Raw genomic sequence first — 24,150 nt, forward strand, 5'->3', positions numbered from 1 at the left:
TTACATGAAATCCCACAGCCTTCCTTAGTAGTGAAGGGTTTTGGTATTGGACACTTTATCAAACACTGAGGTTAGATTTTCTATGTAATAATCCTTGTTAGGCCCTTTTTACAGGGGATGTATATCATTTTGCTGGCTGAAGTTTTTTGCATATTTGCTATTTTAAAACTGTATGCTTGATGGTTGCCACCTTATGCACAATTGAGAAGGCCTGTGTTGGTTATGGTGCCCAGTCAATGGAAAAGGCAACAGGCCTTAATGGTTCATTGGGAAAAGTCATGCTAAGTGTCATTAGTCTGATCAGTTGATTATGAACTGAAGCACACTCGTTTCCAGGTGGATGTGAACATGTCATCCGATTAATGCTGTCTCTCCCAGGGCAAAAGAGCCATTAGCTGAAAAACTCTCTTTCTGTGCATAATAGCATTCAGCAGACAGCAATGGGTCAGCCTACTTCAATTATTGGCACTGTTGCTATGACAGTGACAACGTTTGTCTGAACACATTTCATCAGTACCAGGGCTTGTACACCAGACCTTTAGTCTTCCATTTCCTTCTGTCATGGGTTTCCTTTCTTTTCTTTCCTTCTCATTTTCTTTTCATTTTTAGAGCACAAGGAATGTGGCTCTGCACCCAGTGCGGCACCACTTTCCTTGCGCCTCTGAGCGCCCCCCTAACACCACCATGTGTGCGCCATATCTGGTTAGTTTCAGCAAGCCTTCTTACCTTTTAGAATGCATAGGCCCAGCCCAGCTGCATAGGCTTTTCCCTTTATTCAGCATGTGCTACCTACAGTGCCATAAAAATGTCTTGTGTACCAACGTCTCTGAGAGTGTGAACAATCTGCTAATGGATACAGAAATCTGCACTGTTCTGAGCAATGGGGGCCCAAATTATGTTTGACCCATGGCCTCCAATAGCCTTAAGAGGCCCCCATAAAATAAGTATTTTGAATGGGTCTACATACTTGTGACAAATTGAAGGGGGTGGAAGCCTAGTCAAGCAACAGCCACATCCTTTGTCAGGGTGAACCAAAAAAGTAACTAAATTAATCTGTACTTAACTCTCTGGTATCTTGGCCGAAAAGCAGTCAGGCTTAACTTAGAGGTAATGTGTAAAGTATGAATATAGCACTCAAACAGTAATTAAGTGAAAACATCCCCTACTCATTTTGAAAAATAGAATACTTTTTAATAAATTATTTGACACCACAATGATAAAAATACAATCTGTAGACCACTGTATATTCAATTTAAAAGATTTAAGGTAAGTATAGTACCTAAAAACACAAAGTACTACTTGTAGTTATCTGGTTGTGTGAGACCAGGTAAAAGGCACAAGATCAGGCCGACCATGATTGAGAGTTGGTGGGATACAGGGACCAGCGTAGTACTGCTGAAAATATTAGCTTCTACAAGTCTGACACAAAAAGTCTAGTTTACGATGAGGAGGCCAGCTGGGCAGTTGCAGGGAGGCCTCTGGAGCTTGCTATGTCCCCTGAAGAAAACAGAACAGGAAGCCAGTCATTTAACACTTGAAGTCACTTCAGCCCGGGATGAATGGAGCAGGTCCAGTATTCCTTCTCAGAGAGCAGGGCAGGCCTCACGCAGGTCCAGCTGGAGGTCCAATTAGGCCCAGTGCAGCAGGTCTGCTGAACTGTCATTCTTCTGAAGTATCCAAAAGTCAAGTGTGAAGAATTGGTCTGAGGGCCCAATATTAATACCTGGTGCCAGCATTAATGTGGGAGAAACTTCTAGACTTTCACCTATGTCTGGTTTTGGAATTTAATTTCCTCGACTGTCCTGGTCCCAAGATGTCTGGAGTCACAAAAGGTTAGTTTGAAGTTCTTTGTGTTTTAGCTGAGGCAACTCCTTTGAAGTACAAGTGTCATAGGTGAGAGCTCTGTTCCTTCCATCTAGCCAGAGTGGCTCATTCTGCCAATTTCAATTCCCCATTTTGTGGTACTGTCTTGGAGGAAAACACTAAGGCCAACTACACTTAGTCATGTGACCCACAATACAGGCTTCAGGCACCAAATGGTTAGGACAAGAAAACGCCAAATTTTTTAATGTGACATTTTCAGAATTGTGACTTAAAATCTGACTTCAACATTAAAGAGGGGTTACATTACAATTCCTTTGAGATCAAACTTGACATTCCAATCCGAAGTTGTCACTTTTTAGAAGCAATAAGGTAACCCAATGTTATCCCATGGGGGAGGTAGGCCTTGCAGCTGTGAAAAATGAATGTAAAAGTTGTTCACTACCAGGACATGAAAGACCTACATATCCAACTTTTCAATTACACTGCACCCTGACCTTTGGGCTGTTTAGGGCCTATGCTAGGGGCAACTAATGTGTATTAAAAAGGATAGTTTAGGCCTGACAAAATGTTTATTTTGCTTGATCAAAACGGCAGTTTTAAACTGCAATCTGGCTGCAGTGGTAGGTCTGAGACTTGTTTTAAAAGACTATTTCAGTGGGCGGTACAATGGATGCTAAGGCCCTCTAGTTGGATTTAATTTACAGGCCTTGTATACATCTAGCACCACTTTAGTAGGGACGTAAAAGCAAATTAAATGTGCCAATTTGGTGTAAGCCAAATATATATGTTTAAATAGGAGAGCACAAGCACTTTAGCATTGGCCTGTAGCGGTAAAGTTCACAGAGTCCTAAGGCCAACATAAACTAGTTCAGCAAAACAGGAACAGTGAAGGAAACATGTTTGAGGTTGGCCCTGCAGAGAGGACCACGCCCAACATCACGGAATGAACCACCCTACTTATTTCATTGGAACTTCCACAAGCTATTAACAAAATCAGACAAAATGTTAAACAAACAGGTAACCTTCTAACATCTGGCATTTCCACGTTTATAGATTACCCATTGGAGGTCTTTCTCACTGAGATCACCTACATAAAATTGAGCCAGATGTATACCCATCAGAGATCTAGACTCACAATTTGTGAATTTTAATGATTTGCAAAATGCGAGTGTCAAACTCTGATGTGCAACAGTATTTGAGACACTGTTTGTGATTACCAAATGGCTCGCACGACATCTGCCTAATTAATATTTTGCAATTTGCAACTCATTGGGAATAGCCAGCACTCACAGGGATGGTGGCCTGCTGGGGTCAGCAGGCCACCATGTATTTGACTGCAAAATACAGTCTGTTTTCCTTAACCTGTTAGGTACATGTGATGCCAATGACTGTCGCACGCACACCCTCCCTGGTGCATCATGATCACTGGCTGTCACCAGGGAGGGCTTTGAAAAATTCTTTGATATTTTTTTTTTCAACCCGTCAAAGACAGGGAACAGTTTCTGCATCTTCCCCCTGCCCTCTCCTGCCCATTTGTGACATCATCGTGCCGCGAGATGAGTTGACATCACAAACCCCCACCGGAGGAGCCATCGAGAAGCAGGGAAGGTCTGCTCCCACATCAAGTGGGGCTTTGGAGGATTATAGATGCCCCGCCCCACCAGTCCAAGGATGCTTGTTTCTGGTCCAGGGAAGAACTGGCTTGGCAGATGGGGCTGGACTGTTCCCATGGGTGGATGTGGCTGGGATTTGCATACGCCTGGGTCCAAACTGGAGTGGCATGGTGAACACAAAAAATGATGGATTAAACCCAGATCTGTTGCTGGGGTTGAATGTTTGATTTGTTTCACATGCTGCCCATCATCTGTTCTTTTTGCTTTTTTTTGCCCTAAGTGGGAAAGGTATGCCCAGATGTGGTTCCCCTGCTCACTGTGCCATGCCACTAGATTCAAGCTAGCCTGGCTTATGAGGGGTGACACCCTGAAACCGGTCCCAGGGTGCTTGTTTCTGGTTCAGGGAGGACCTGGCTTGGCAGTTAAGGCTGGACTGGTCTAAGACTGATTTTCATGTGGTTGGGTGCAAACTGGGGTGGCATGATGAGCAGAAAAAGTGATGAATTAAACCTAGATCTGTAATAGGGGTGAATGTTTGACTTGTTCCACATTCCATCCATATTCTGTTCTTTTTGCTTTTGTTGCCCTAACTGGGAAGGGTATGCCCAGACATGACAGAGGTCCTGTGCTCACTTTGCCACTGTATTCAAACTAGTCTGGCTGATGAGGGGTGACACCCAGAAACCGGTCCCAGGATGCTTGTTTCCAGTCCAGGGAGGACCTGGTTTGGCAGTTCAGACTGGACTGTTCCCACAGGGAGCAGGACCAAGACTGATTTGCAAATGGCTGAGTAAAAACTGGGGTGGTATGGTGAGCAGAAACTAAAATATGGATTAAAACCAGATCTGTGACTTGGGGTGAATGTTTGATTTGTTACACATTCCATCTATCATCTGTTCTTGCTTGTGGGAGGCATTGCTGGAAAGGGGAGAGACTCCTCTTTCCAGCAATGCCTCTTACAAACGGAATACTTATCATGAATCGTGGATTATATATACACACAACTTTCTGGCAGCAATTTCAACATCAAGATAACTCTTGTGATTATGTTCCTGCTAGAGAGAGAGAGATTAGAGTTTTGTTGTAGTTTTGTCATATAATTGCACAGAGGATTAGCATGCCTGTTGCAAAGAACAGATCTGTACTGAGTTGATTCGTAAAGCCAGCCATTACCAGTGCTTTAAAACAAATCAAATGTATGTAAGAGAGGGGCAATGGAGAGCTGAGGGGTTCTTTTGCAGGAATTTAGTGAGGGAATACAAGGAGAAGGTCATGGGACGGAAGTGCCAAAATGATTGTCGCACTGGGCGCCACCAGCACTAGAGGCTGTTATGATGGTTATGTTGCAAAGTGAAGTAATAGTGTCTTTTTTGTTTTTTTTCAGTCTTGTATGGAGACCGACATTATTTACTATTGAGCACATCACACACACATCACACACACACACACACACACACAGCATTTTTTTAGTACAACATATCTGCCTTCTATATAGGCCAGTGTTTTTGAAGGACAGTTTAGCCAGTAGCAGAGAGGTGTCTAATTGGATTACTCCTGCTCAAGGCCTAACTCAGGTTATGGAGGACAGCTCTGAGTCAGGATCAGAGACTATGGCAGCAGATACTTAGACAGCATCTAAGGGAGAGGACAATGGATCAGAATCTGGGAGTGTTTTTTCAGTCGTTGGAGTTCCATCTGACGATTCCTTTTCCAGTGAGTGTGAGGGAAATTATGAGGATAGTGATGCTGTCCCTTCACAAGCACAGTCTGCGCAGTGGAACAACAGTAGCAAGTTAGCCCAACCCAGAGAGTAGGCATGTGCAGCAGCAAGCACAGACAGAGTGCTCTCTTGTGAACCCCCCAATTTAGTTCAGCCCAAAATTCCACCTTCTACTGATGATGCTGGATGTAAAGTCGATATAGTCAGCTTTTGCCAATTGACTATGTCCATCTTATTTTTGGATGTTTACTTCCTTCAGTAAATTTGTGTGCCAAACAATTTCTGAGGGAGCATAGAGGTACTCTAGGGCCCCATTCCAGGGCACACCAGTGGACTCCTAGTTCACTGGAGGAGTCAAAGATATATTTGGGCCTCACGCTCAAAATGGGGTTGGTGCAGAAACCAGACTTGTAGTCCTACTAGTCAACTCACACGGTTTAGGTAACCCCTATCTTTGCACCATCCATGAGCAAGATAGTTTTTTGCTCTTGTAGCCTATGTTGCATTTCAAAGACAATTTTGCTGTAATTCCCCAGGACCATCCAGGCCATGACTGATTGCTCAAAATGTGGCCTATCATGAAACATTTGCCTGCCAGGTTTCCAGAGATTTATACTCCTGGAAAGAATATAGCAGTCAATGAGTCCTTGATTCTGTACAAAGGGGAACTGCTGTTCAGGCAGTACCTTGTGAGCAAAAGAGCTCACTATGGCATTAAGATGTACGTGTGAGAGCTCTACGGTCTATGCGCACAGCTTGAGAGTGTATAGAGGGAAGGACTCCACTCTGAAACCCTGGAGGCTACCATCTCACACTAGGGGGTCACAGATAAGATTGTATGGGAACTTGTCCAGCCACTCCTTCACAAATGTTATAACCTTTATGTGGACAGTTTCTATACAGTAGTAGAGCTGTTCAGTGAGCTTTACAAAGCTGGCACTGCAGCCTGTGGTACATTTAGTTGTCTTCGCAAAGGATTCCCACAGGAGCTTGTTTGCAAGAAGCTCTGGAAATCCCAGAGTACTGAGTTGTGTTCCAACGAACTGCTCGCAGCCAAGAACGACCAGGTTCTTCAAACATACAATGCGAGTCATAAAACTTGCACTTGGTAAAAGAAACTGTTTACCTTCCAGATCCTGATGGTAACATACAATGTGTATGTTGTTTATCGTCAGACAACCACAGGTAGACCCTTGTCTTTCCTTGACTTTCAGTTGTCTGTGATTGAAAGTCTCACTGCTGCTACACAACATATGCCACATTGTCATGGAGTACCCTATGTGGCAAAATGTTAATGACTGAATTTTAAAGTGATTGTTAGGTAACTTATTAATGCTACACAATGACCATCCACAAGAACCAGAGTAAGTGTAATAAGTCAAACAGAGCACACAAAACCCCTGAAAATCAGACTACTTTTGAAACCAAGAGGAACCTTTGCCAAGGAGAAGAGCTGAAGAAGCTGGAGGAAGAGTACTGCCCCTTTGCCTGTGACTGTGGTTTGCTGGGTTGGCCTGCAGTAGCTGCTTCTTCCTGAGAGAGCACAAAGACTGACTTTTGTGTGACTTCCCACTGGTGAAGAATCTCCAAGGGCTTGAAACTGACCTTGCCTCCTGTTGTTGAATTCTCAGGGACAGCAAAGACTTCTCTCTACCAGCACTTGGGCTTTCTGCTGAGAGTCCTGCCTGTCAAGTGGTGCCCTAATCTGTCTCTGGTCCCTTGAAAGGTGCAGCTGGTGGATAAGGACAGAAATTAATGCAAAGACCACAGTGCAGGAAACTTTCGACGCAACACCTGCTTCGCGACTGAAAAATGAATCACCACCAGCCTCGTGGCTAAAATCAACGCTCCACCTGCATCGCGGATGGGAGATCGACGCAACGTGGCTGGAGAAATGACATGCAACACCCACAGCGACTGCTGTTAATGACGGAATCTCGCACGCAACGTGGTCTCTTGACACCGTGCGACCAGATTTCGACGCAGCATCGATGGACGCGGAAAATCAATGCAAAGCCTGCCCGGACCCGAGGTGCCCATCTGGATCGACACTTCACTCTTGCGGGAGAGAAGAAACAATGCACGCCGACCCGACTGGAGGAGGAACGACGCACGCTCTCGCTTGCGAGTAAGAAATCGACGCAGCGCTGGCCTTTTCCGATGCACACTCGCCCATGCGGCTTTATTTTTACACTACCCAGATACTTTTGTATGCTAACAACGTTGTCACTATTTTCTAAAGGATTTAAGTCTCTTTTGCTTTTTCAAATTCTTAACTTGACTTGTGAATGTTGGATTTTTTTTGTTTGGTCTTGTTTTGTTTAGATAAATATCTAAACATGTGTTGTGTCATTTTGTAGTGCTTTCACTGAGTTACTGTGTGTGTTAGTACAAATACTTTACACCTTGCTTCTGAAGTTAAGCCTGCCTGCTCATGCCAAGCTACCAAGGAGGTGAGCGGGGGTTTACTGAGGGTGATTCTCCTTTACCCTGACTAACGTGAGTGTCCTTGCTTGGACAGGGGGTAACCTGACCGCCAACCAAAGACACCATTTCTATCACAGACTAAGTGCACTGATGGTGCAGGAAAGACATATTTTTTTGAGCTTCAAATAGTTAGGGATGGAAGGCATTAGTATGGTTCCAATTGGCAATTATACAGGATTAATCAGGACTCTGATGAGGACAGATATGTGAATGGGTAGGAAAAGCTTACGGTAGGTGTGCTTTCCCAGGGAAATTGCATAGGTAGAAGGCAGATAGTAAAAGTAGTACAGATACATATGGAATGACTTCATCTTCACCTATGGATTCAAAGCCATTGGTGCCACACCCGCACTGAATTACTGTTTGGCCTGCTTGTCATGTTAATCCTATGTCAGAACTTAGTAGATTTTCAGTTTGCTGTATGATAAGTGTATTACAGTCACAGCACTGTCCATAATGGAGTGTGGGACAAATGGTACATTCTCACGGACTACCCTGTTAGACAAAAAACTATTATTCTTCATAGTTTATGATGCTCTCTTTAGGGAAGTTTGTGAAAAATTTCCCAGCATGTCTGCCTTAGCTTCAAAGGTGGATATGATCAATCAATTTGAGGAATAGTACTCGCAAGGCATTTTCAGACACCCGCAACTTGCAAACACAAACTGGAAGGAGTTGGATTTAGCACAGTGAATGTGCTGAAGATGAATGAAAGACATTTGTTCCTGAGCCTCATGTGGCTGTTGTGGGAGCATTACTTGCCTTTAGTAATGTTCATGAAGAAGGAGGCAGTTACTTGGCAGGTCGTAAAATGTAGTTAAACTTATTCCATCCTGTGGTGTATGAATGTGATGGACCATTGTCTGGCAGCGGTAAGTTGATGTGAGTGCACTGATTAGTTTGATTGGGCCTGTAGCTGGTGGTTAGAAAGTCTTGTGTGTTGTGTGCAAATAGCGTGTGAATGGACCATAAAGCAGTTGGTGCTGTGTAGAGGCTTTATGACACACCTTCAGAAGGCTTGATTTCAATATTCAAATACTTTAATAATTATTTATGCTTTGTAACAAGAATTTCTGGAGGTGCTAAAACCAACCAGTGTGAGTGATGGATTAACTTGAACAGATTAGTGCTGGATGTATATCTATGGTGGTAAGATGGCCCTTGCTAAGAATTCCTTGTTTTTTTTTGTCATAATGGGTAGCGCTGGATTTTGGGCCCTAGCTCAGCCGGCACGTAGCCAAACCTGCACATTTTTCAAAACTAGACAACCAGGGGAGTCCAGGTGTGCATGGCTTGAGCCATTCTCACCACTTGTTTTTACCCAGAACACCCTGCAAAGCTCAAACTTTGCCTCAAAACACATTTTCTTGCATTTCTGTGAGGAATCTGCAGGCAGCTACAAATTTCCTACTATTCAACGTTTCTAAAAGTCTCCTAAGAAAAAAAACTGGTGCCTCTTTTGTGTGAGTGGGCAAGTGGCCATGACATGGAAGAGCCCAAACCATATTGTGGAGACATCAAAATTATCTTGCACAAAACAACCTGGGTTCGTAAAGCAGGCACCTGCAGTTTTGGACCCAGTCTCAGCAGCAATATAGGTAAACCTACCAAACCCAGACATTTATGAAAACTAGACACCCAGGGGAGTCCAGGGAGGTGTGGCATGTGTGGATTCCCTGAAGTTTCTTATCAACACTACCCTGAAATATGAAATGTTGAATAAAAACACTATTTGTCCTTGCATCTCTGTGATACAAACTACAGGAATGTATTGGTATCTACAAAATTCCTAACACCCAGCATTCCCCCACTTGTCCTGAGAAGAACACTGCCCTACTTGTGTGCCTGTGCCTAGTGCCAGCATCAGGGATGGATCACCCCAGGGTCAACTGTTACCCTTATGCAAGGACTACCATTAACCCTTCTGCAATGCATCCTTGTCACTGGCACTAGCCCTTGTCACCCCAGGGGGGTAGTGATTTTATTGGGACAAGTTGGGTGGGAAGAGGTTTGTGGATCCCTGCATATTTCTGTAGTTACGTCACAGAAATGCAAGGAAAAATAGTGTTTTTATTCATTGTTTCATCCCTGCAGGATATTCTTAGACCATTTTTATTGGGAGATGCCAGGTGAAAGGAAGTTTGTGGCTCCCTGCAGATTCCAGAACTTTCCATCACAGAAATGTGAGGAAAATGTGTCTTTTTTTGGTCAAAGTTTGGGGTTTGCAAGGGATTCTGGGTCAAAAAACGTGGTGTGAGCCACGCAAGTCAACCCACCCTAGACACCCCTTGGTGTCTAGTTTTAAAAAATTTACAGGTTGGCTAGGGTTCCCTAGATGCTGGCAAAATGCACTGCGTCCATGCATTTTTTTAGGCTGTTTCCTATCACAGGCACTAGCTCTACCCACATAAGTGAGGTACTATTTTTATCGAAAGACCTGGTGGAAGGAAGTTTGTCACTCCCTGTAGATTCCAGAACTTTCCATCACAGAAATGTGTGGAAATTTGTTTTTTTTAGTGAAAGTTTGAGGTTTGCAAGGGTTTCTGGGTCAAAAATGTGGTGTGAGTTACGCAAGTCAGCCCACTTTGGATACCCCTAGGTGTCTAGTTTACAAAAATTGTACAGGTTGGCTAGGTTTTTCTAAGTGCTGGCTGAGCTAGGGTTTATTATCACAAACTTCCCACTTTGAACAAAAATTTACAGTTTTTAGTAGAAAAATGCACTGCATCCTGTTGCGTTTTGGACTATTTCCTCTCGCAGAATCCAGGTCTGCCCACTCAAGTTGGGTACTATATTTACCATGAGATTTGTGAGATTATAGAATAGTAGAACATTTGTTATTACCTATTGGATTTCACTGCATTTGTGCCTTTCCGTTGTAAGCCAATGCATAAAAAGGTTACATTTTGAAAAATACCCTCCAAACAGTTCCCACAAATTCAGAGATGTAGAAATAACCACTGCTCCATACATCTTGTGCCCATTTCAGAAATGCATAGGTTTCCTTAATCTCCATTTTTCACTCTGCCTATTTCACTATAAGAATTGGTCCATACTCTGCACTTAATGAAAAACCATTTTACCGTGCAGCTCTTGGTACCTTTGCTTCTTGGAGAACCTACAAACCCTATATATCCCCACAACTACTAACAGATGTAAAGGTATATTGCTTCTGGCAATCAGCCATCGTAACAAAAAATTACAGATCATTTCTTTATTTCAACAGTTCTTTTCCTTGGCAAAACCTTGAGGGACCTTCACATATGAATTGCTGAATTCTGAATTTTATCTGGCTTTCAGAATTGTATAGATTTTCTGGATCACCCATTGGTTTCACACTAGTTTTCACCATAAATTGTAAGTAGATTGAGAACACAAACATTGGGAAAATAGGCTACCTCTTAGAAAAATGTCAAAACTGTGGAACAAAAGTAGGTTTTTGAATTCACCTCTGCATGTTCCTGAAAGCTGGGAAGATGGGACTTCATTACAGCAAACCATTTGTGGATGCCATTCCTAGGGAAAAAGGCACTTTTATCTGGAGCACTTTTTCCCTTATTTTTCTAAAAAACACTTTGCTATATTTTGCCTATTTTCTCAGTTCCCTCCAGGGGACTCTACAAATCCTGGGTACCTTTACAATCCACAGTATGTTGGAAAAAAGGATGCAAATTTGGTGTGGATACCTTGTGTGGAAAAAAAGTTATGGAGCCCTAATTGCAAATTGCCAAAAAATGCATCAGCACTAGTGGGGAAAAGGCAGAGCAGCTAAGGGATTAAAGGAAAACTGGATGCATTTGAAAAATAAAAATGAAAAGTTTTCTTTTCTGTTTTTTTACAGTGGGCAGTGGACCCATGGGTCCACTTCCTGCTCTGAAAAACTGTTGGCGCCCTCACTCACTAAGGGGAAGGGGGTTTCTTGGTGACCCCTTCCGTTTGCGAATGGGTTATCACCTCTTTTAAGGAGTCAGTAAAGTATGAAAGTTTTGAGACCACATTCTGGACACAAAACATTCATACATGGCCCTGTAACTCACTGTTAGGAAGGGACGCCCTTTACATGCCCCTTTCTAATAGTGACTCGCAAACCCTATTTTGTGAGTAGTGGACACAATTCTCCGTTTGCAACCGTTGCAACCATAACCGTTAGCATAGCTGCCTCAATGTCCTTTAAGCTGTCCGAACAAGGTTTTACATCAAATTCGATTTCTTTGTTAACATTCTTAAGTATACCTGTTTTCCATATTGTTGAAAAATTGTATTTTGATTAATACTTTCACTATTCACTCAAAACCTTTTTAATTTCCCACTGCCGATTCCTTTATGTTGTTATTACGCATATCATATTACATTGTCCCTTTTCTCTGCTCCTTTTCAGACAAGCTAATATAATCTCTAAATGACTACCTCGCTTTGCACTCAAACTTTTAACACAATATGATGCGGGTTCTCTTCTCAGAGAATGTATTTGGCACTAAAACAGTCAAAGACGTGCACCTGAGGGGCCCTGGGCACTACAGCTTTCAGAGGGCATTGCGACCTGTTTCACCTAGAGGCGGGCGTTCTTAACACAAAATGATGCTTTTTTTCCTCTCGGAAAATGTAATTGGCACTAAGACAGTCAAAGAATACTTTGCAAACGAAAATCCAAAATGGCTGGGGTAATTTTACTTTCTGGATATTCTCTGTGGACCTTTGAAAATCTGGATGGCAAATGGTTGCGACAGGGGCATTGAGTCGTGTAAATTCCATCAGTTCCAGCCATGAATTTCTTTTAAACAAATAAAAAAAATAAAAAACAATCAGATAAACTTCTTGGGAAACACTGGTTAATTCATAGCTGATTCCAGATTTGTAATTTCTGGCCAGATCACCTATAGTTAGTAAATTTGATCACATTCACAGCTGCCATTGCTGAGATTCAATTGAGGAGTTAAATTATACATGACAGAATCTGATAACACACTCCTCAATTCATTTGCACAACTGCTAGCCTGTGCAAGCATTCTGCTGCTTGCAGTGTAAATGTTCTTGGTTGAATACTCTTAAAGTGTCGCAGGTGGCAATATTACTAACTCTACTGAAATTCATCAAGGTTTGATTTGAAGAAAAAAAAGGTAGTAGGTATTTTTAGAGAGCGCACAATTGCTTTTTGTACAAGAAGTATATTTACAAACGTTTGTGCATGCCCTCTCAAAGCATTTTTTGGCTGCGTGCTACTTCTAAATAATGTCCAGGAAACCTACTAATTTTGTGTAGTGTTGTGCCACGCAAGGGCCTGCACAAAACTTTAACGATCCTTCCCAAAATTGCTCGATTCTTAGCTGATCTGGACATTTCCATGTCTGCTGCAAAGTTGTTATTTTATAATTAAGAATACGTTTCAATATTTTAAAGACTCTAGCATCAAGATTTTAGCAGACTTTGAAGATAGGGTTAGTGTTGAGTTTTCCTTTTGCGCAATGGCTGTAATGATCTTTGTCTTCTTAGAAACAGCTTGTCCATCCATGCTTATTTTGTAACAATTTCGCTCATGTTTTTTTTTCATGAATGCCTTCTCGTCGTCAATTGAGCATTTTTCCCTTTGTGATGTCTTCATATTAAATAGAAAATATTCACACACTGATTTTACAGATGTTCGTTTTCTGACAGAAATCATAGAAATAAGGTGGATGTTTTTATTTCGATTTCTTCATATGAAAGAAAAATAGTGACTGTAATGATTTAAAAAAAAATCTTCAAGACTTTTGATTGAAAGGACGAAGAAAAATCGAGCGGATACACAAATTGATTCAGTTGCATCATCAGCCTAGGCTACGTCTGTGATTGGAAGGTATGAGTAAAGTGCACTTTCGAGGATCTAGGGAGAGTGCGCTGAAAACTGACAAGGGGCACTTGTAGCACAGGTAAAGCACGTGAAACTGTAATTTAACTGTCATCCACTAGCAAATTATGGAACTCAAGTTTATTTCAAACGTTCCACTATCTGGAGATGCGTGCGTAGCTAATTCTGCATGTTAAATGAGTCTATGTCATCGCTGCTCTGTGTTCCAATCAGAGTCTTATTTACATTAATTGTACTGTTTTCTATGCAATTTTGTACAGACATTAAGGAGCAAAATTTTGACGCACATTCGGCGCTAACCTTGGCCCATATTTAAACTTTGCCGCCTGAGCCCGCGGACGTCAAAATCCTGCTGTGTGCGTCATTTTCTGGATGCGGGAAACCGCCTTGCGTTAATCATATGCAAGGTAGGCGTTCCTGTCCAAAAATGACTTAAACGCCCGTGCGTCGTATTTATGCTTCCGGGCAAAAATCCTGCACGGCCGGGAGGCGGAGTTGGAAAATGACTCACAGCCCGATTTGCGTAAAAAATTAACGCCTGGGTCAGGGCAGGCGTTAAAATGGGTCAAACACACCTGTATTTAATCAGAACACACAGAAGCAACAGCAGAGCAGCAAAAGGGAGACATGGAGGCGCTTCTCATCCAGCGTGCACACAGACGCAGAGCACAGCAACAACAACAGCAGCTACCACAACACCAGCAGGGACCCCAAAGGCAACGCAGAAGGCAGGAGAGAATATTTCGCACCATGACAACCCTTCATGGCCTTAGGGAACATGACATCATCCAGAGGTACAGGTTGAACTGGCAAGCCATTCAGCAGCTGCTGCACAACGTTGAGCCACAGTTGGCACCCAGCTTGCTGACACCCGCACCATCCCAACGGAAACCAAACTGCTAGCTGTACTTCTCATGTTGGCAAGTGGCTCTTTTCAAAACACTGGTGCCCTGGTTGCCGGGATATCACAGCCATCATTCTCCGCCTTCTTGCCCAAAGTACTGGATGCCATCATCGGACTCACACCCCGCCACATCTGCTTCCCTAACACACAGCAGAAGCAGCAGGAGACCAAACAGGGGTTTTACCTCATTAATGGATTCCCACACGTCCTTGGTGCCATTGACTGCACACATGTACGCCTTGTGCCACCTGCCGCAACTGAACACCTATACCGCAACAGGAATCACACACACTCCATCAATGTGCAGGCCATTGTGGATCACCAAGGATTGATCACCAATATTGTGGCAAAGTATCCTGGGAGTGTCCATGACTCATTCATCTTCCGTCACTGTACCATCAATCAACACTTCCAGGATGGACAATATGGCAATGGACTACTTGTTGGTTGAGTCTTTTCTCACATGAAAGAGCTTATCCATATTTGAGACAAAATTTTTATACAGAGGAGCCCAATGATGGCTTTAATACCAACACCCCTGTATATAGAAAGCAGAGAGTCAAGTTTTCGGATACCTCTGAATCCGATGGCGAAGGAGGTTCTAACAGGCATGACCTTACACAAGAAAAGGCAATAAGAACTACAGATTTTTTAGACAAACGAGGGAGGTGGAATGGCCCCAGGGGGAGATCACAGAACAGACGAAGGGGAAGAGCTTACCATCAGGGAGACCAGTCGCATCAGTTTCTGCAAACATGGAGACATCAATATTGGAAAACTTAAATGCAAATAAGTCATTACCTATCTTCAACCTTTCTAATTTTCAGCTACAACAAGTAGACTTGGATCTCCTCAGCAAAGGGCTTTCTTTTGTTCCCAGTCAGAGAATTGATAAATTCGAAATCACAAAAGACATCCAGGTATTTTGTAGGAAAATCAGGCTTAATAAGTTCTTTCAAAATAGAGAGCTTACAGATGACTACAGCGTAGTGAAATTTAAACCTAGTTCGACATTTACCCCAAGTTTAGACCAAATAGGTCCTGAAGTAGCTATTTTTGAAAGAATTATCTATGACAAAATCAAACATGTCCTTAGATATGTTCCAGCTCCCATGGATAATCTTACTTATACACAAAGAGAATCCATGAAGAATCTACAGCGGAACAGAGACATTACAGTCAAGCCGTGTGACAAAGGAAGAGGTATTGTACTCTTGGATACGGAACATTACAAACAGAAGATGAAAAAGATGTTGGCTGTACCGGAACACTATAAAAAAATAACAGATAATTCCCACACACGGATTGGCCACAAAATACAGGCGGTCTGTGAAAGGGGCATTAGAGATGGGAGCATCTCCAAATGTGAAGCGGATTACCTGATAGTGAGTAAACCCAAACTACTGGTGATATATGGGGTACCGAAGACCCATAAACAAGTCCATGACCCCCCTCCTAGACCTATTGTGTCCACCATAGGTTCGGCCACTGAAACCTTATCTAAATATATTGATTTTTTCCTTAAACCATTGATCATAAATTTTCCCTCGTACGTCAAAGATACTGGCCACATGATAACACTAGTTGAAGGGCTTGCCTTCAATCCTGCAAGTTCGTTTTTAGTCACTTTGGATGTGGAAGCCCTCTATACAAACATCCCACAACAGGAAGCTTATGAGGCGGTCAAAAATCTTTTGACAGAGACTAAGGGCCTCATTCCGACCCTGGCGGTCATGGACTGCCAGGGCCGGGGACGGAGGAAGCACCGCCAACAGGCTGGCGGTGCTTCTTGGGCAATTCGGACCGCGGCGGTAAAGCCGCTGTCAGAAAAGGGCAACCGGCGGTTTCCCGCCGGTTTACCCCTGCCCCAAAGAATCCTCCATGGCGGCGCTGCTCGCAGCACCGCCATGGGGATTCCGACCCCCTTCCCGCCATCCTGGTCCTGGCGGTAAAAACCGCCAGGAACAGGATGGCGGGAACGGGTGTCGTGGGGCTCCTGGGGGCCCCTGCAGTGCCCATGCCACTGGCATGGGCACTGCAGGGGCCCCCTTACAGGGCCCCATAATGATTTTCAGTGTCTGCCTAGCAGACACTGAAAATCGCGACGGGTGCCACTGCACCCGTCGCACCCCTTCAACTCCGCCGGCTCCATTCGGAGCCGGCTTCATTGTTGAAGGGGCTTTCCCGCTGGGCCGGCAGGCGGCCTTCTGGCGGTCGCCCGCCGGCCCAGCGGGAAAGTCAGAATGACCGCCGCGGTCATTTGACCACGGTACGGTCTTCTGGCGGTTCCAAATGGCTCCTTTTTTTTAAAACATCTCCCAATGGGGCCGATATATAGATGACTTCTTTTTCATAGGGACAGGTGAAGTAGACCTTCTTCAGGAATATATTGAGTGTCTTAATGCATGCGATAATAACCTTAAATTTACTCCGCGTGTTAACAACAAAAGGATTGAATTTCTGGATATCCTCATATTTGAAAAAGAGCAACATCTTCAGGTCACATTATACACTAAGCCCACAGCTAGAAATACTCTTCTGCATTTCAATAGTTATCATCCGAGCAGTCAACAACAAAATATTCCATGTAGTCAGTTCCTCAAGATTCGTAGGAATTGTAGTACCATGCATGAATATGATAGGAATGCCATGACCATGAAAGATAATTTTCTGCAACTGGGTTATCCCCATAGGGTAATTCGTGATGCATATAAGAGGGCTAAATATTACAACCGAGAAGCCCTCTTTGTTTCACATCAAAAAGACAAATCAGACAGGATGGTGTGTGTTATCAGACATTCTAATATGAATAACAAGATACAAGGTATCATAAACACACACTGGAAGATCTTGAATACCAACAAAGAACATGCTCCCTTTATGAAACCTATGATTGCCTACAAAAGAAACTCTAACCTGAGGGACAAGTTGGTCCAAGCAAGGCCTAAGAAAGGCAGTGAGTTCCTACAAACAAGCATTTCAGGAACCAATCCCATCTTAGGAAATCATCGGTGTGGGATATGTCATGCCTGCGCGTGACGTAGTATCAGACTCTTTGGTAAATAACAAAAAAATGATAACATTAAAAAACATGACCAATTGTCAAAGTGCAAACATCATATATCTAATCTTGTGCCCTTGTGGATTAGGATATGTGGGTGAAACAGGCAGACAATTTAGGCAACAATTTAGTGACCATAAATCAGCCATCAAAAATCATCGTTCCCAAGCTGCATTAGTAGATCACTACTGGGAAAAGGGTCACCGATATGATGACCTAAAATGGACCATTTTAGAAAAGATTTCAATGTCCCAGGGTGACTCTGATAAATAAATAAAGAAAAGAGAGGTCTTCTGGATATTTCTGTTAGACACTGTGAATCAAGGACTCAACGAGAGGATTCCGTGGGAAAATGCCTTTTTTTAAGGTCTCTTCCTAATAGCACAACTATTATTGGCACACAGTGGATTCCTGGCTGCTTTTTTCTGTTGCTTTTTTCTATCTGGCTTTCATGTTTCAGTATTTGTATGAGTTGAATATTTGATTTAATCTTTTTTGGTAGTGCTTATTATTTAAGTAATATTCCTCTACATGGACAGAGTGCTTACATTTGGCTTATTAGTTCCTGGTCACTGTAAGATGGCGACCATGGAGTCTTTTAGTCTTCTTTCTGGCAGGACGTATTTTGTCCTCCTTCATTTTCCATATACTTGAAGGTGTTTTTGGAAGCGTGCCAGCTGCTCTGACAGTTGAGTTATGTTTTTTCAAACAAGGTATTTTTAGCTTTCTGGTTCACTTTTCATCATATTATATTTACCGCATAGATATGGCGGCATCATCATTGGTTCAGTTCTAGCTTTTGCCCTGCTCTAAGATGGCGCCTATGTGGTTTCTTTATTATTTTTTCAATGGTAGGACGCACTTTGTCCGTCTTCGGTTTCTAGCTATTTGACGGCATCCCGGAAGCACGTTTGTAGCTCTGATATCCGGATTATCGGTGTAAAAACGGTTCCGATGTTGTCTTTCCCTTTTCTAATTCCACCGGGATTCAGACCTACGCAGCGATAACTTTTAACAATGGGGCCCATAATACCGATATTTTCTGGCATATAATGGGAAGCAGGTGAGGTACCTTCGACCGCATTCGTGGTTATTGCCATGTTTATTTATTTTCTTTGGATTTGTGACTAGCATGGAACATATTTTCCTTTTAGATTTACGGCGTCTATTGCATTTTAGGCTAGGTTATTTTAACTTGCCTTCGTGATCGAACAATACCTCTCCTACGTGCATATAACTACTTTGAGAGAATTACACGCGGGATCTCAGCGATAAAAAAGGAAATGCTATGAGGTTTAGGTGAGATATTGCTGCCTCATAATCAATTTGTTAGTCTTTGTAAGGATGAGGCATAGAACATACTTATATCATCCTCGTTTGATATTTTTCCGTTTGTAGACAAGTCCCGCTAATAGGAGACCCCTCAATCAGTATTTGTTTCATCCATAATGGAGCTATAACAGCCTCCCAAGTAAGACCTCTTGACTCTTGTCCTGGCACTTTTATGTGTTACTATGCATGTTCACCCAGGTGACATCTTCTTTGAAATAACAGGAGACACTTTGGAACACTATGATTATCATCTCTGTATTACCCTTTGGTTTTCCGGATTTTTTCCACTCGATGGCAAACACATTCTATCATGAGATTGTCTCTTTGACAATTATGATTCAGCACATTGCATGATCATCGTGGTTGGATTAGATATAGCTGACACATACACTTTTGAGATCAATATCCTTAGTGGAATTTCTTGTTTTTTCTTTTTTCTTTTCCTTTCTTTGTATTGCGTTTATTCATATTTTTGTGTTGTGGTTTCTCTTCTGTTTTGTTCTTGTCTTTTTATTATTGTTGTCTATTTCTTGGTTGTTTGGCCTTTAATGTTTACTCAACTTATATAAGTATTTTTATTTAACATATAATAATTTGTTTATCACAGGTATTTAAATGAGAATTGCAATTGTCCCCCCCGGGATAATTATTGATATTTAAATCAGCTGTGTGCCCTGATGAAGGTGAGTGTCCTGTTTAGATCACTCTTCACCGAAACGTACATCGGCACTTGCACACTGGGACCAAGATTTCAGATTGGATGGATGTTCCACCACAGCTATAAACTAAATTAATTTAAGAGACTTTGGGGGTCATTACGACCTTGGCGGGCGTAAGCGATAACCGCCGTGCGGCCGCCAATGCGGCCGCACTCCCGCGGCCCCCATTACGACATCCCCGCTGGGCCGGCGGGCGCAAACTTGGCAAACTTGCACCCGCCGGCCCAGCGGGGATGTGGCCGCAACATAGGAGCCGGCTCCTAATGGAGCCGCCGGTGTTGCGGCCATGCGAAGGGTGCAGTAGCAGCCGTCGCGCTTAGCCCATGCCTGTGGCATGGGCAGTGCAGGGGCCCCCAGGGGCCCCAGGACACCCCTTACATCCAGCCTCTTCCTGGCGGTGCAAACCGCCAGAAACAGGCTGGTGGTAGGGGTGTCATAATCCCCAGGGCAGCGCTGCCCTGGCGGATTTTCACCGCTGGGGCTAAAACGGCAGGAAACCGCCGGTCCCGGCTGTGCGACCGCTGCGCTACCGCCGCGGTCGTAATAAGGGCCTCCGTACCGCCAGCCTGTTGGCGGTACGGATGCCACATTACCCCTGGCGGACTCTGACCGCCAGGGTCGTAATGACCACCTTTATATCAATGTACAAAAGAAATATAGTTTTTTTGTCTCTATACTTGATTTGTAGTTTATAATTTTGATTAATATTACCAGGAGAAACATTGTTGTTCTTCTGTTTTCGTTTGACTAATCTTGGTACTTAGGTGTATTTTTAGAGTGTGATTGAGCTAGTATGATTGTGAATTTCTCATGGTTTTTAATATAAGGGGGTGGCTTTAATCATGTTTTTTCAGTAAGTTTTTCTATTCCTTTATTATTCGATTAGATTCAATATATATTCTTCAGATATCATTTAATAAATTGTATTGACTATTTGTTGCTTGTATATGTATTGTTTTCTGTCTGGTTTTGTTTTGTATTTTGTGATTAGCTCTGTATTTAGAGCTGAATGGGGATTCTGGTTATTCTGGAACCCATAGCATGAAGTTGGGTTCCTTTCTTCTTTCTTTGGACTACTTGTTGGTAAGTACAGAAACCTACTTATATACACACAGCATAGCAACCCTCTAGGACACACAACACATACACCACGACAGCAACATGTGGACAGGAACACACTGAGGTTGTGATACCGCTAGCCATGTTTGATAGGTCTGCAGTGAACGTGTCACACATCTGAAATCAGTGTACAGTCTAATGTCAATACGTGAATGATCACAACGTATGGAGAGGTTTGGCTAATTGTCACCTTGCAAAATGTAAGCGGCTCACAGATGTTTAAATTAATCCATTGCATATGTCTAAAGGTATGGGATGTCCAGGGTACATAGATGCTAACGTGTTACCACCACTGTCAAATTGAATCTGTGTATGGAACTATCATCTCACCTCCAGTGTAGACACAGGGACACCTGTATCACAAGTCACAATGCTAGGGAGTGCACACTGTACTGAAAATCCCCAAACATACAGTTGACAACCGGTCAGCAGGCAAACACTCTTTCAGCCAAGGAAACAACCCAATGCAGATGGTGAATCCTAGAAGCCTAGGAATCAACACAATAACACAAAAGAGCCACAGACAACACAAGACAACTACTGCCATGCAAGATGATATGAAAGGGGCAAGCTACGTCAACATGATTCCAATCATTTTCTCTTTCAGCTGATCAGGGGTATGGGATCCAGCCATGGATTATGACACCATTTGGCAACCCAAGCACTGCAGCAAAGCGTGCCTACAATGAAGCACATAGGAGGACACACACCATAGTCGAGAGGACCTTTGACATCCTCAAGTCGAGATTCAGGTGCCTTGATATCACTGGGGCAGCCTCCTATATTCACCAGAAATGGTCTGTAAGATCATTTTAACATGTGCCATCCTGCACAACATTTGTATACGAAGGAACATTCCCCTATTAGAACCAGAGCCACAAATGCTTGAAGAGGAGGAAGAGGAGGATGCTGGCCTGCAACATGAGGGGGAACAACAAAACACAGCTGCTGGATTGCGTAGGCGCCAACATATTGTGAACAATTTCTTTTGAAACAACTCACCATCACCACTGTAGCAACATATGTAAATAAACACTGATAATAATCACCATATCATGGTCTGGCTAATAATTTTTGCTCACCTTTATCTCTAACTATCAGAATAAGAGTGTAGCCTCATGGAGCATTGCTGACATACCGATCGGGACACAGAAAATTCCAAAACAATTGTGATGCGTATTATACAACAGTCACATACACACACACTGTAAATGACATATATCCTGTACATTTCACCTTTGAAGGGCAATAGCAGAGGACCACACCTATTTCACACATACATGCAGGCAACATGGTTCATCGCAGCATATGGCGCACAAACAAGACACCATCAGTCAATAAGGGAAAAAAATGCTGCATACATGAGGCAGTGGATGTGCTATAGCATTGGTAACAGGAATGTATGACCAGACCCTTGACAGCAGTAAGTCGTACTGCACCTATCTTTGCAAGGACTATCTGTGACTAGAGTTCCATATAAGCAGAACATAGACAGCAAAAGTGCCACACCTATGACAAGCATTGCGCACATGACATGCCATGTACATGTCAGCCCATGCCCTAACTCCTGACACACCCATGCTCCTGGTCTCACCCCACCTGTCTTAAGAGGTCCCTGGAATGGTAATATGTGTACCCAGATATTTCCTCCTCTACACACACAGACTAACAATAGTAATTGAGTGTACTTCACCCTTTCGTATGGTATGCCATAGTCATAGTACATCTGACTGCATGGACGTCAGGTAAAATAATGCACTGGCTTGTAGTTTCTAAGCCCTGTTATCAGCTGTAGATTGCTTCCCATGTGAAAGGTACTGTTGGCCATTTGAACTCGAATCTCACCTACAGGACTTGTGAGAAACTGATGCAGCACACACCTGTGAGCACCTCCATGCAGACCACCCCTTTGAACATGCACTGCCCTTGCAGATGCTTGGAACAGCATAGAAGCTGCCATTTTGTCGATTACACTGTTCTGCATTGCTAGAACAATAAGCTGTGTAACACAGCCCTTAGGTTTATGTGTCACCTTCCAAAACACAGGACAAACACAGTTTTCCATGTCAACTGTCGTGTTCTTCATCCGACCAGTCTTAGTCAGACCACTGCGTATGTACCTTGTGAAATTGCTGGATCCTGATTGACCCTGCATCCTGTCAGCCTGACTGGCACCTGTCTGTGCGTTACCCTAAAGGTTACTTGTGACTACATATGTAGCATACTTGCTTTCCCAACCCTCACATTCCTCCGGGGGTATTTTGTCAGGTGCATCCTCAATGCATACTCAAATACAATGTATAGCATAATCTGCTTTTTTATTGTACCATAATTGTGAACTTGTCTCCAAATACCCAAATCATGGCCTATCCCTTGTCTGGGTCTCATGTATGCATGAGCGACAAAGTGTGACAGTGTACCAGGGCCGTATGCAGGGATTGGGTATGGTGCCTCGAGCAGAACCAACAACCTCTGATAATGTGCATGAAAATTCCACACATGTTAGGACCCTGACAGTTCACACGCTGAATCAGATTGCTCACAACATATTGATGGCCTGCGCGTGCTGAATAGCTGCAAGATTAATCAACACAGAGGCTATGATATTCCCAGATGCAGTGGGAACTTTACAGGCCAACCTGTGTACAAATGTTGTAATGACACCTGCCGGAATATGACTCCTGAGATATGATCTTACTCAGCACACCAAGGTTGCCCTGTTGACAGTCTCATAACACGTCTACAGTGACAGGGTGGGAGCATCCCCATGTAGGTTCTCATGTCCTCATTGGCTTTACTTCCATTGATCTCTGAAGGATACTCAGTAGATACAGGAATAGCCGCCACTGACTCATGATGAGACCTGGACGTAACTGTGACAACATAGACCCCTAAAAATATTCAGGATCAACACTGGACCACACACATGAACCAGACACCTCTGTGCAATTGATCACTGGAAATATGTGGCCACGTACTGCCTCGTCTGCTGGTCCACCACTGCCACAGGAGAGTTGTGGCTCAGTCATATGACCACATCTGTGGCGTCACATTACATTTGTGGTTCACCTTTGGCTTTCCGTGTCAATAACATGGTACCTACTCAGTCTGTACATGTGCCTGACTCATGGTGGGTTCACCAACAAGTGCCTAGGAAGCAGTATCCAAATTTCCAGGACATGTGATGGACACATTTTGCACCATTGACATGAACAAGCATCTGCCATCTATCCGGTGCATGCTTTGTCATTTGTGGTGTCTACGTTACCCAAAATCTTGGAAGTGCATACAACTGATGTTGCTACATGTATGACTAACACATGTCCTCTCTCATTTCCACACTGACTTGCATCTGAGGGTTGGACACATTGACTTCACACTCATACAAGCATATGTGCAATAATGGATCTTGTGATGCACACACACTGGGTCAACAACTACATTAGTAGCCGATGCACACACATTGAGCCATAGGCATTGAGGTATTGTACTTATGCACGTCACATTGCTATCCTCTCCTGATGCC

This window comes from Pleurodeles waltl, chromosome 1_2, assembly GCF_031143425.1.
Source record: "Pleurodeles waltl isolate 20211129_DDA chromosome 1_2, aPleWal1.hap1.20221129, whole genome shotgun sequence".
NCBI lineage: Eukaryota > Metazoa > Chordata > Amphibia > Caudata > Salamandridae > Pleurodeles > Pleurodeles waltl.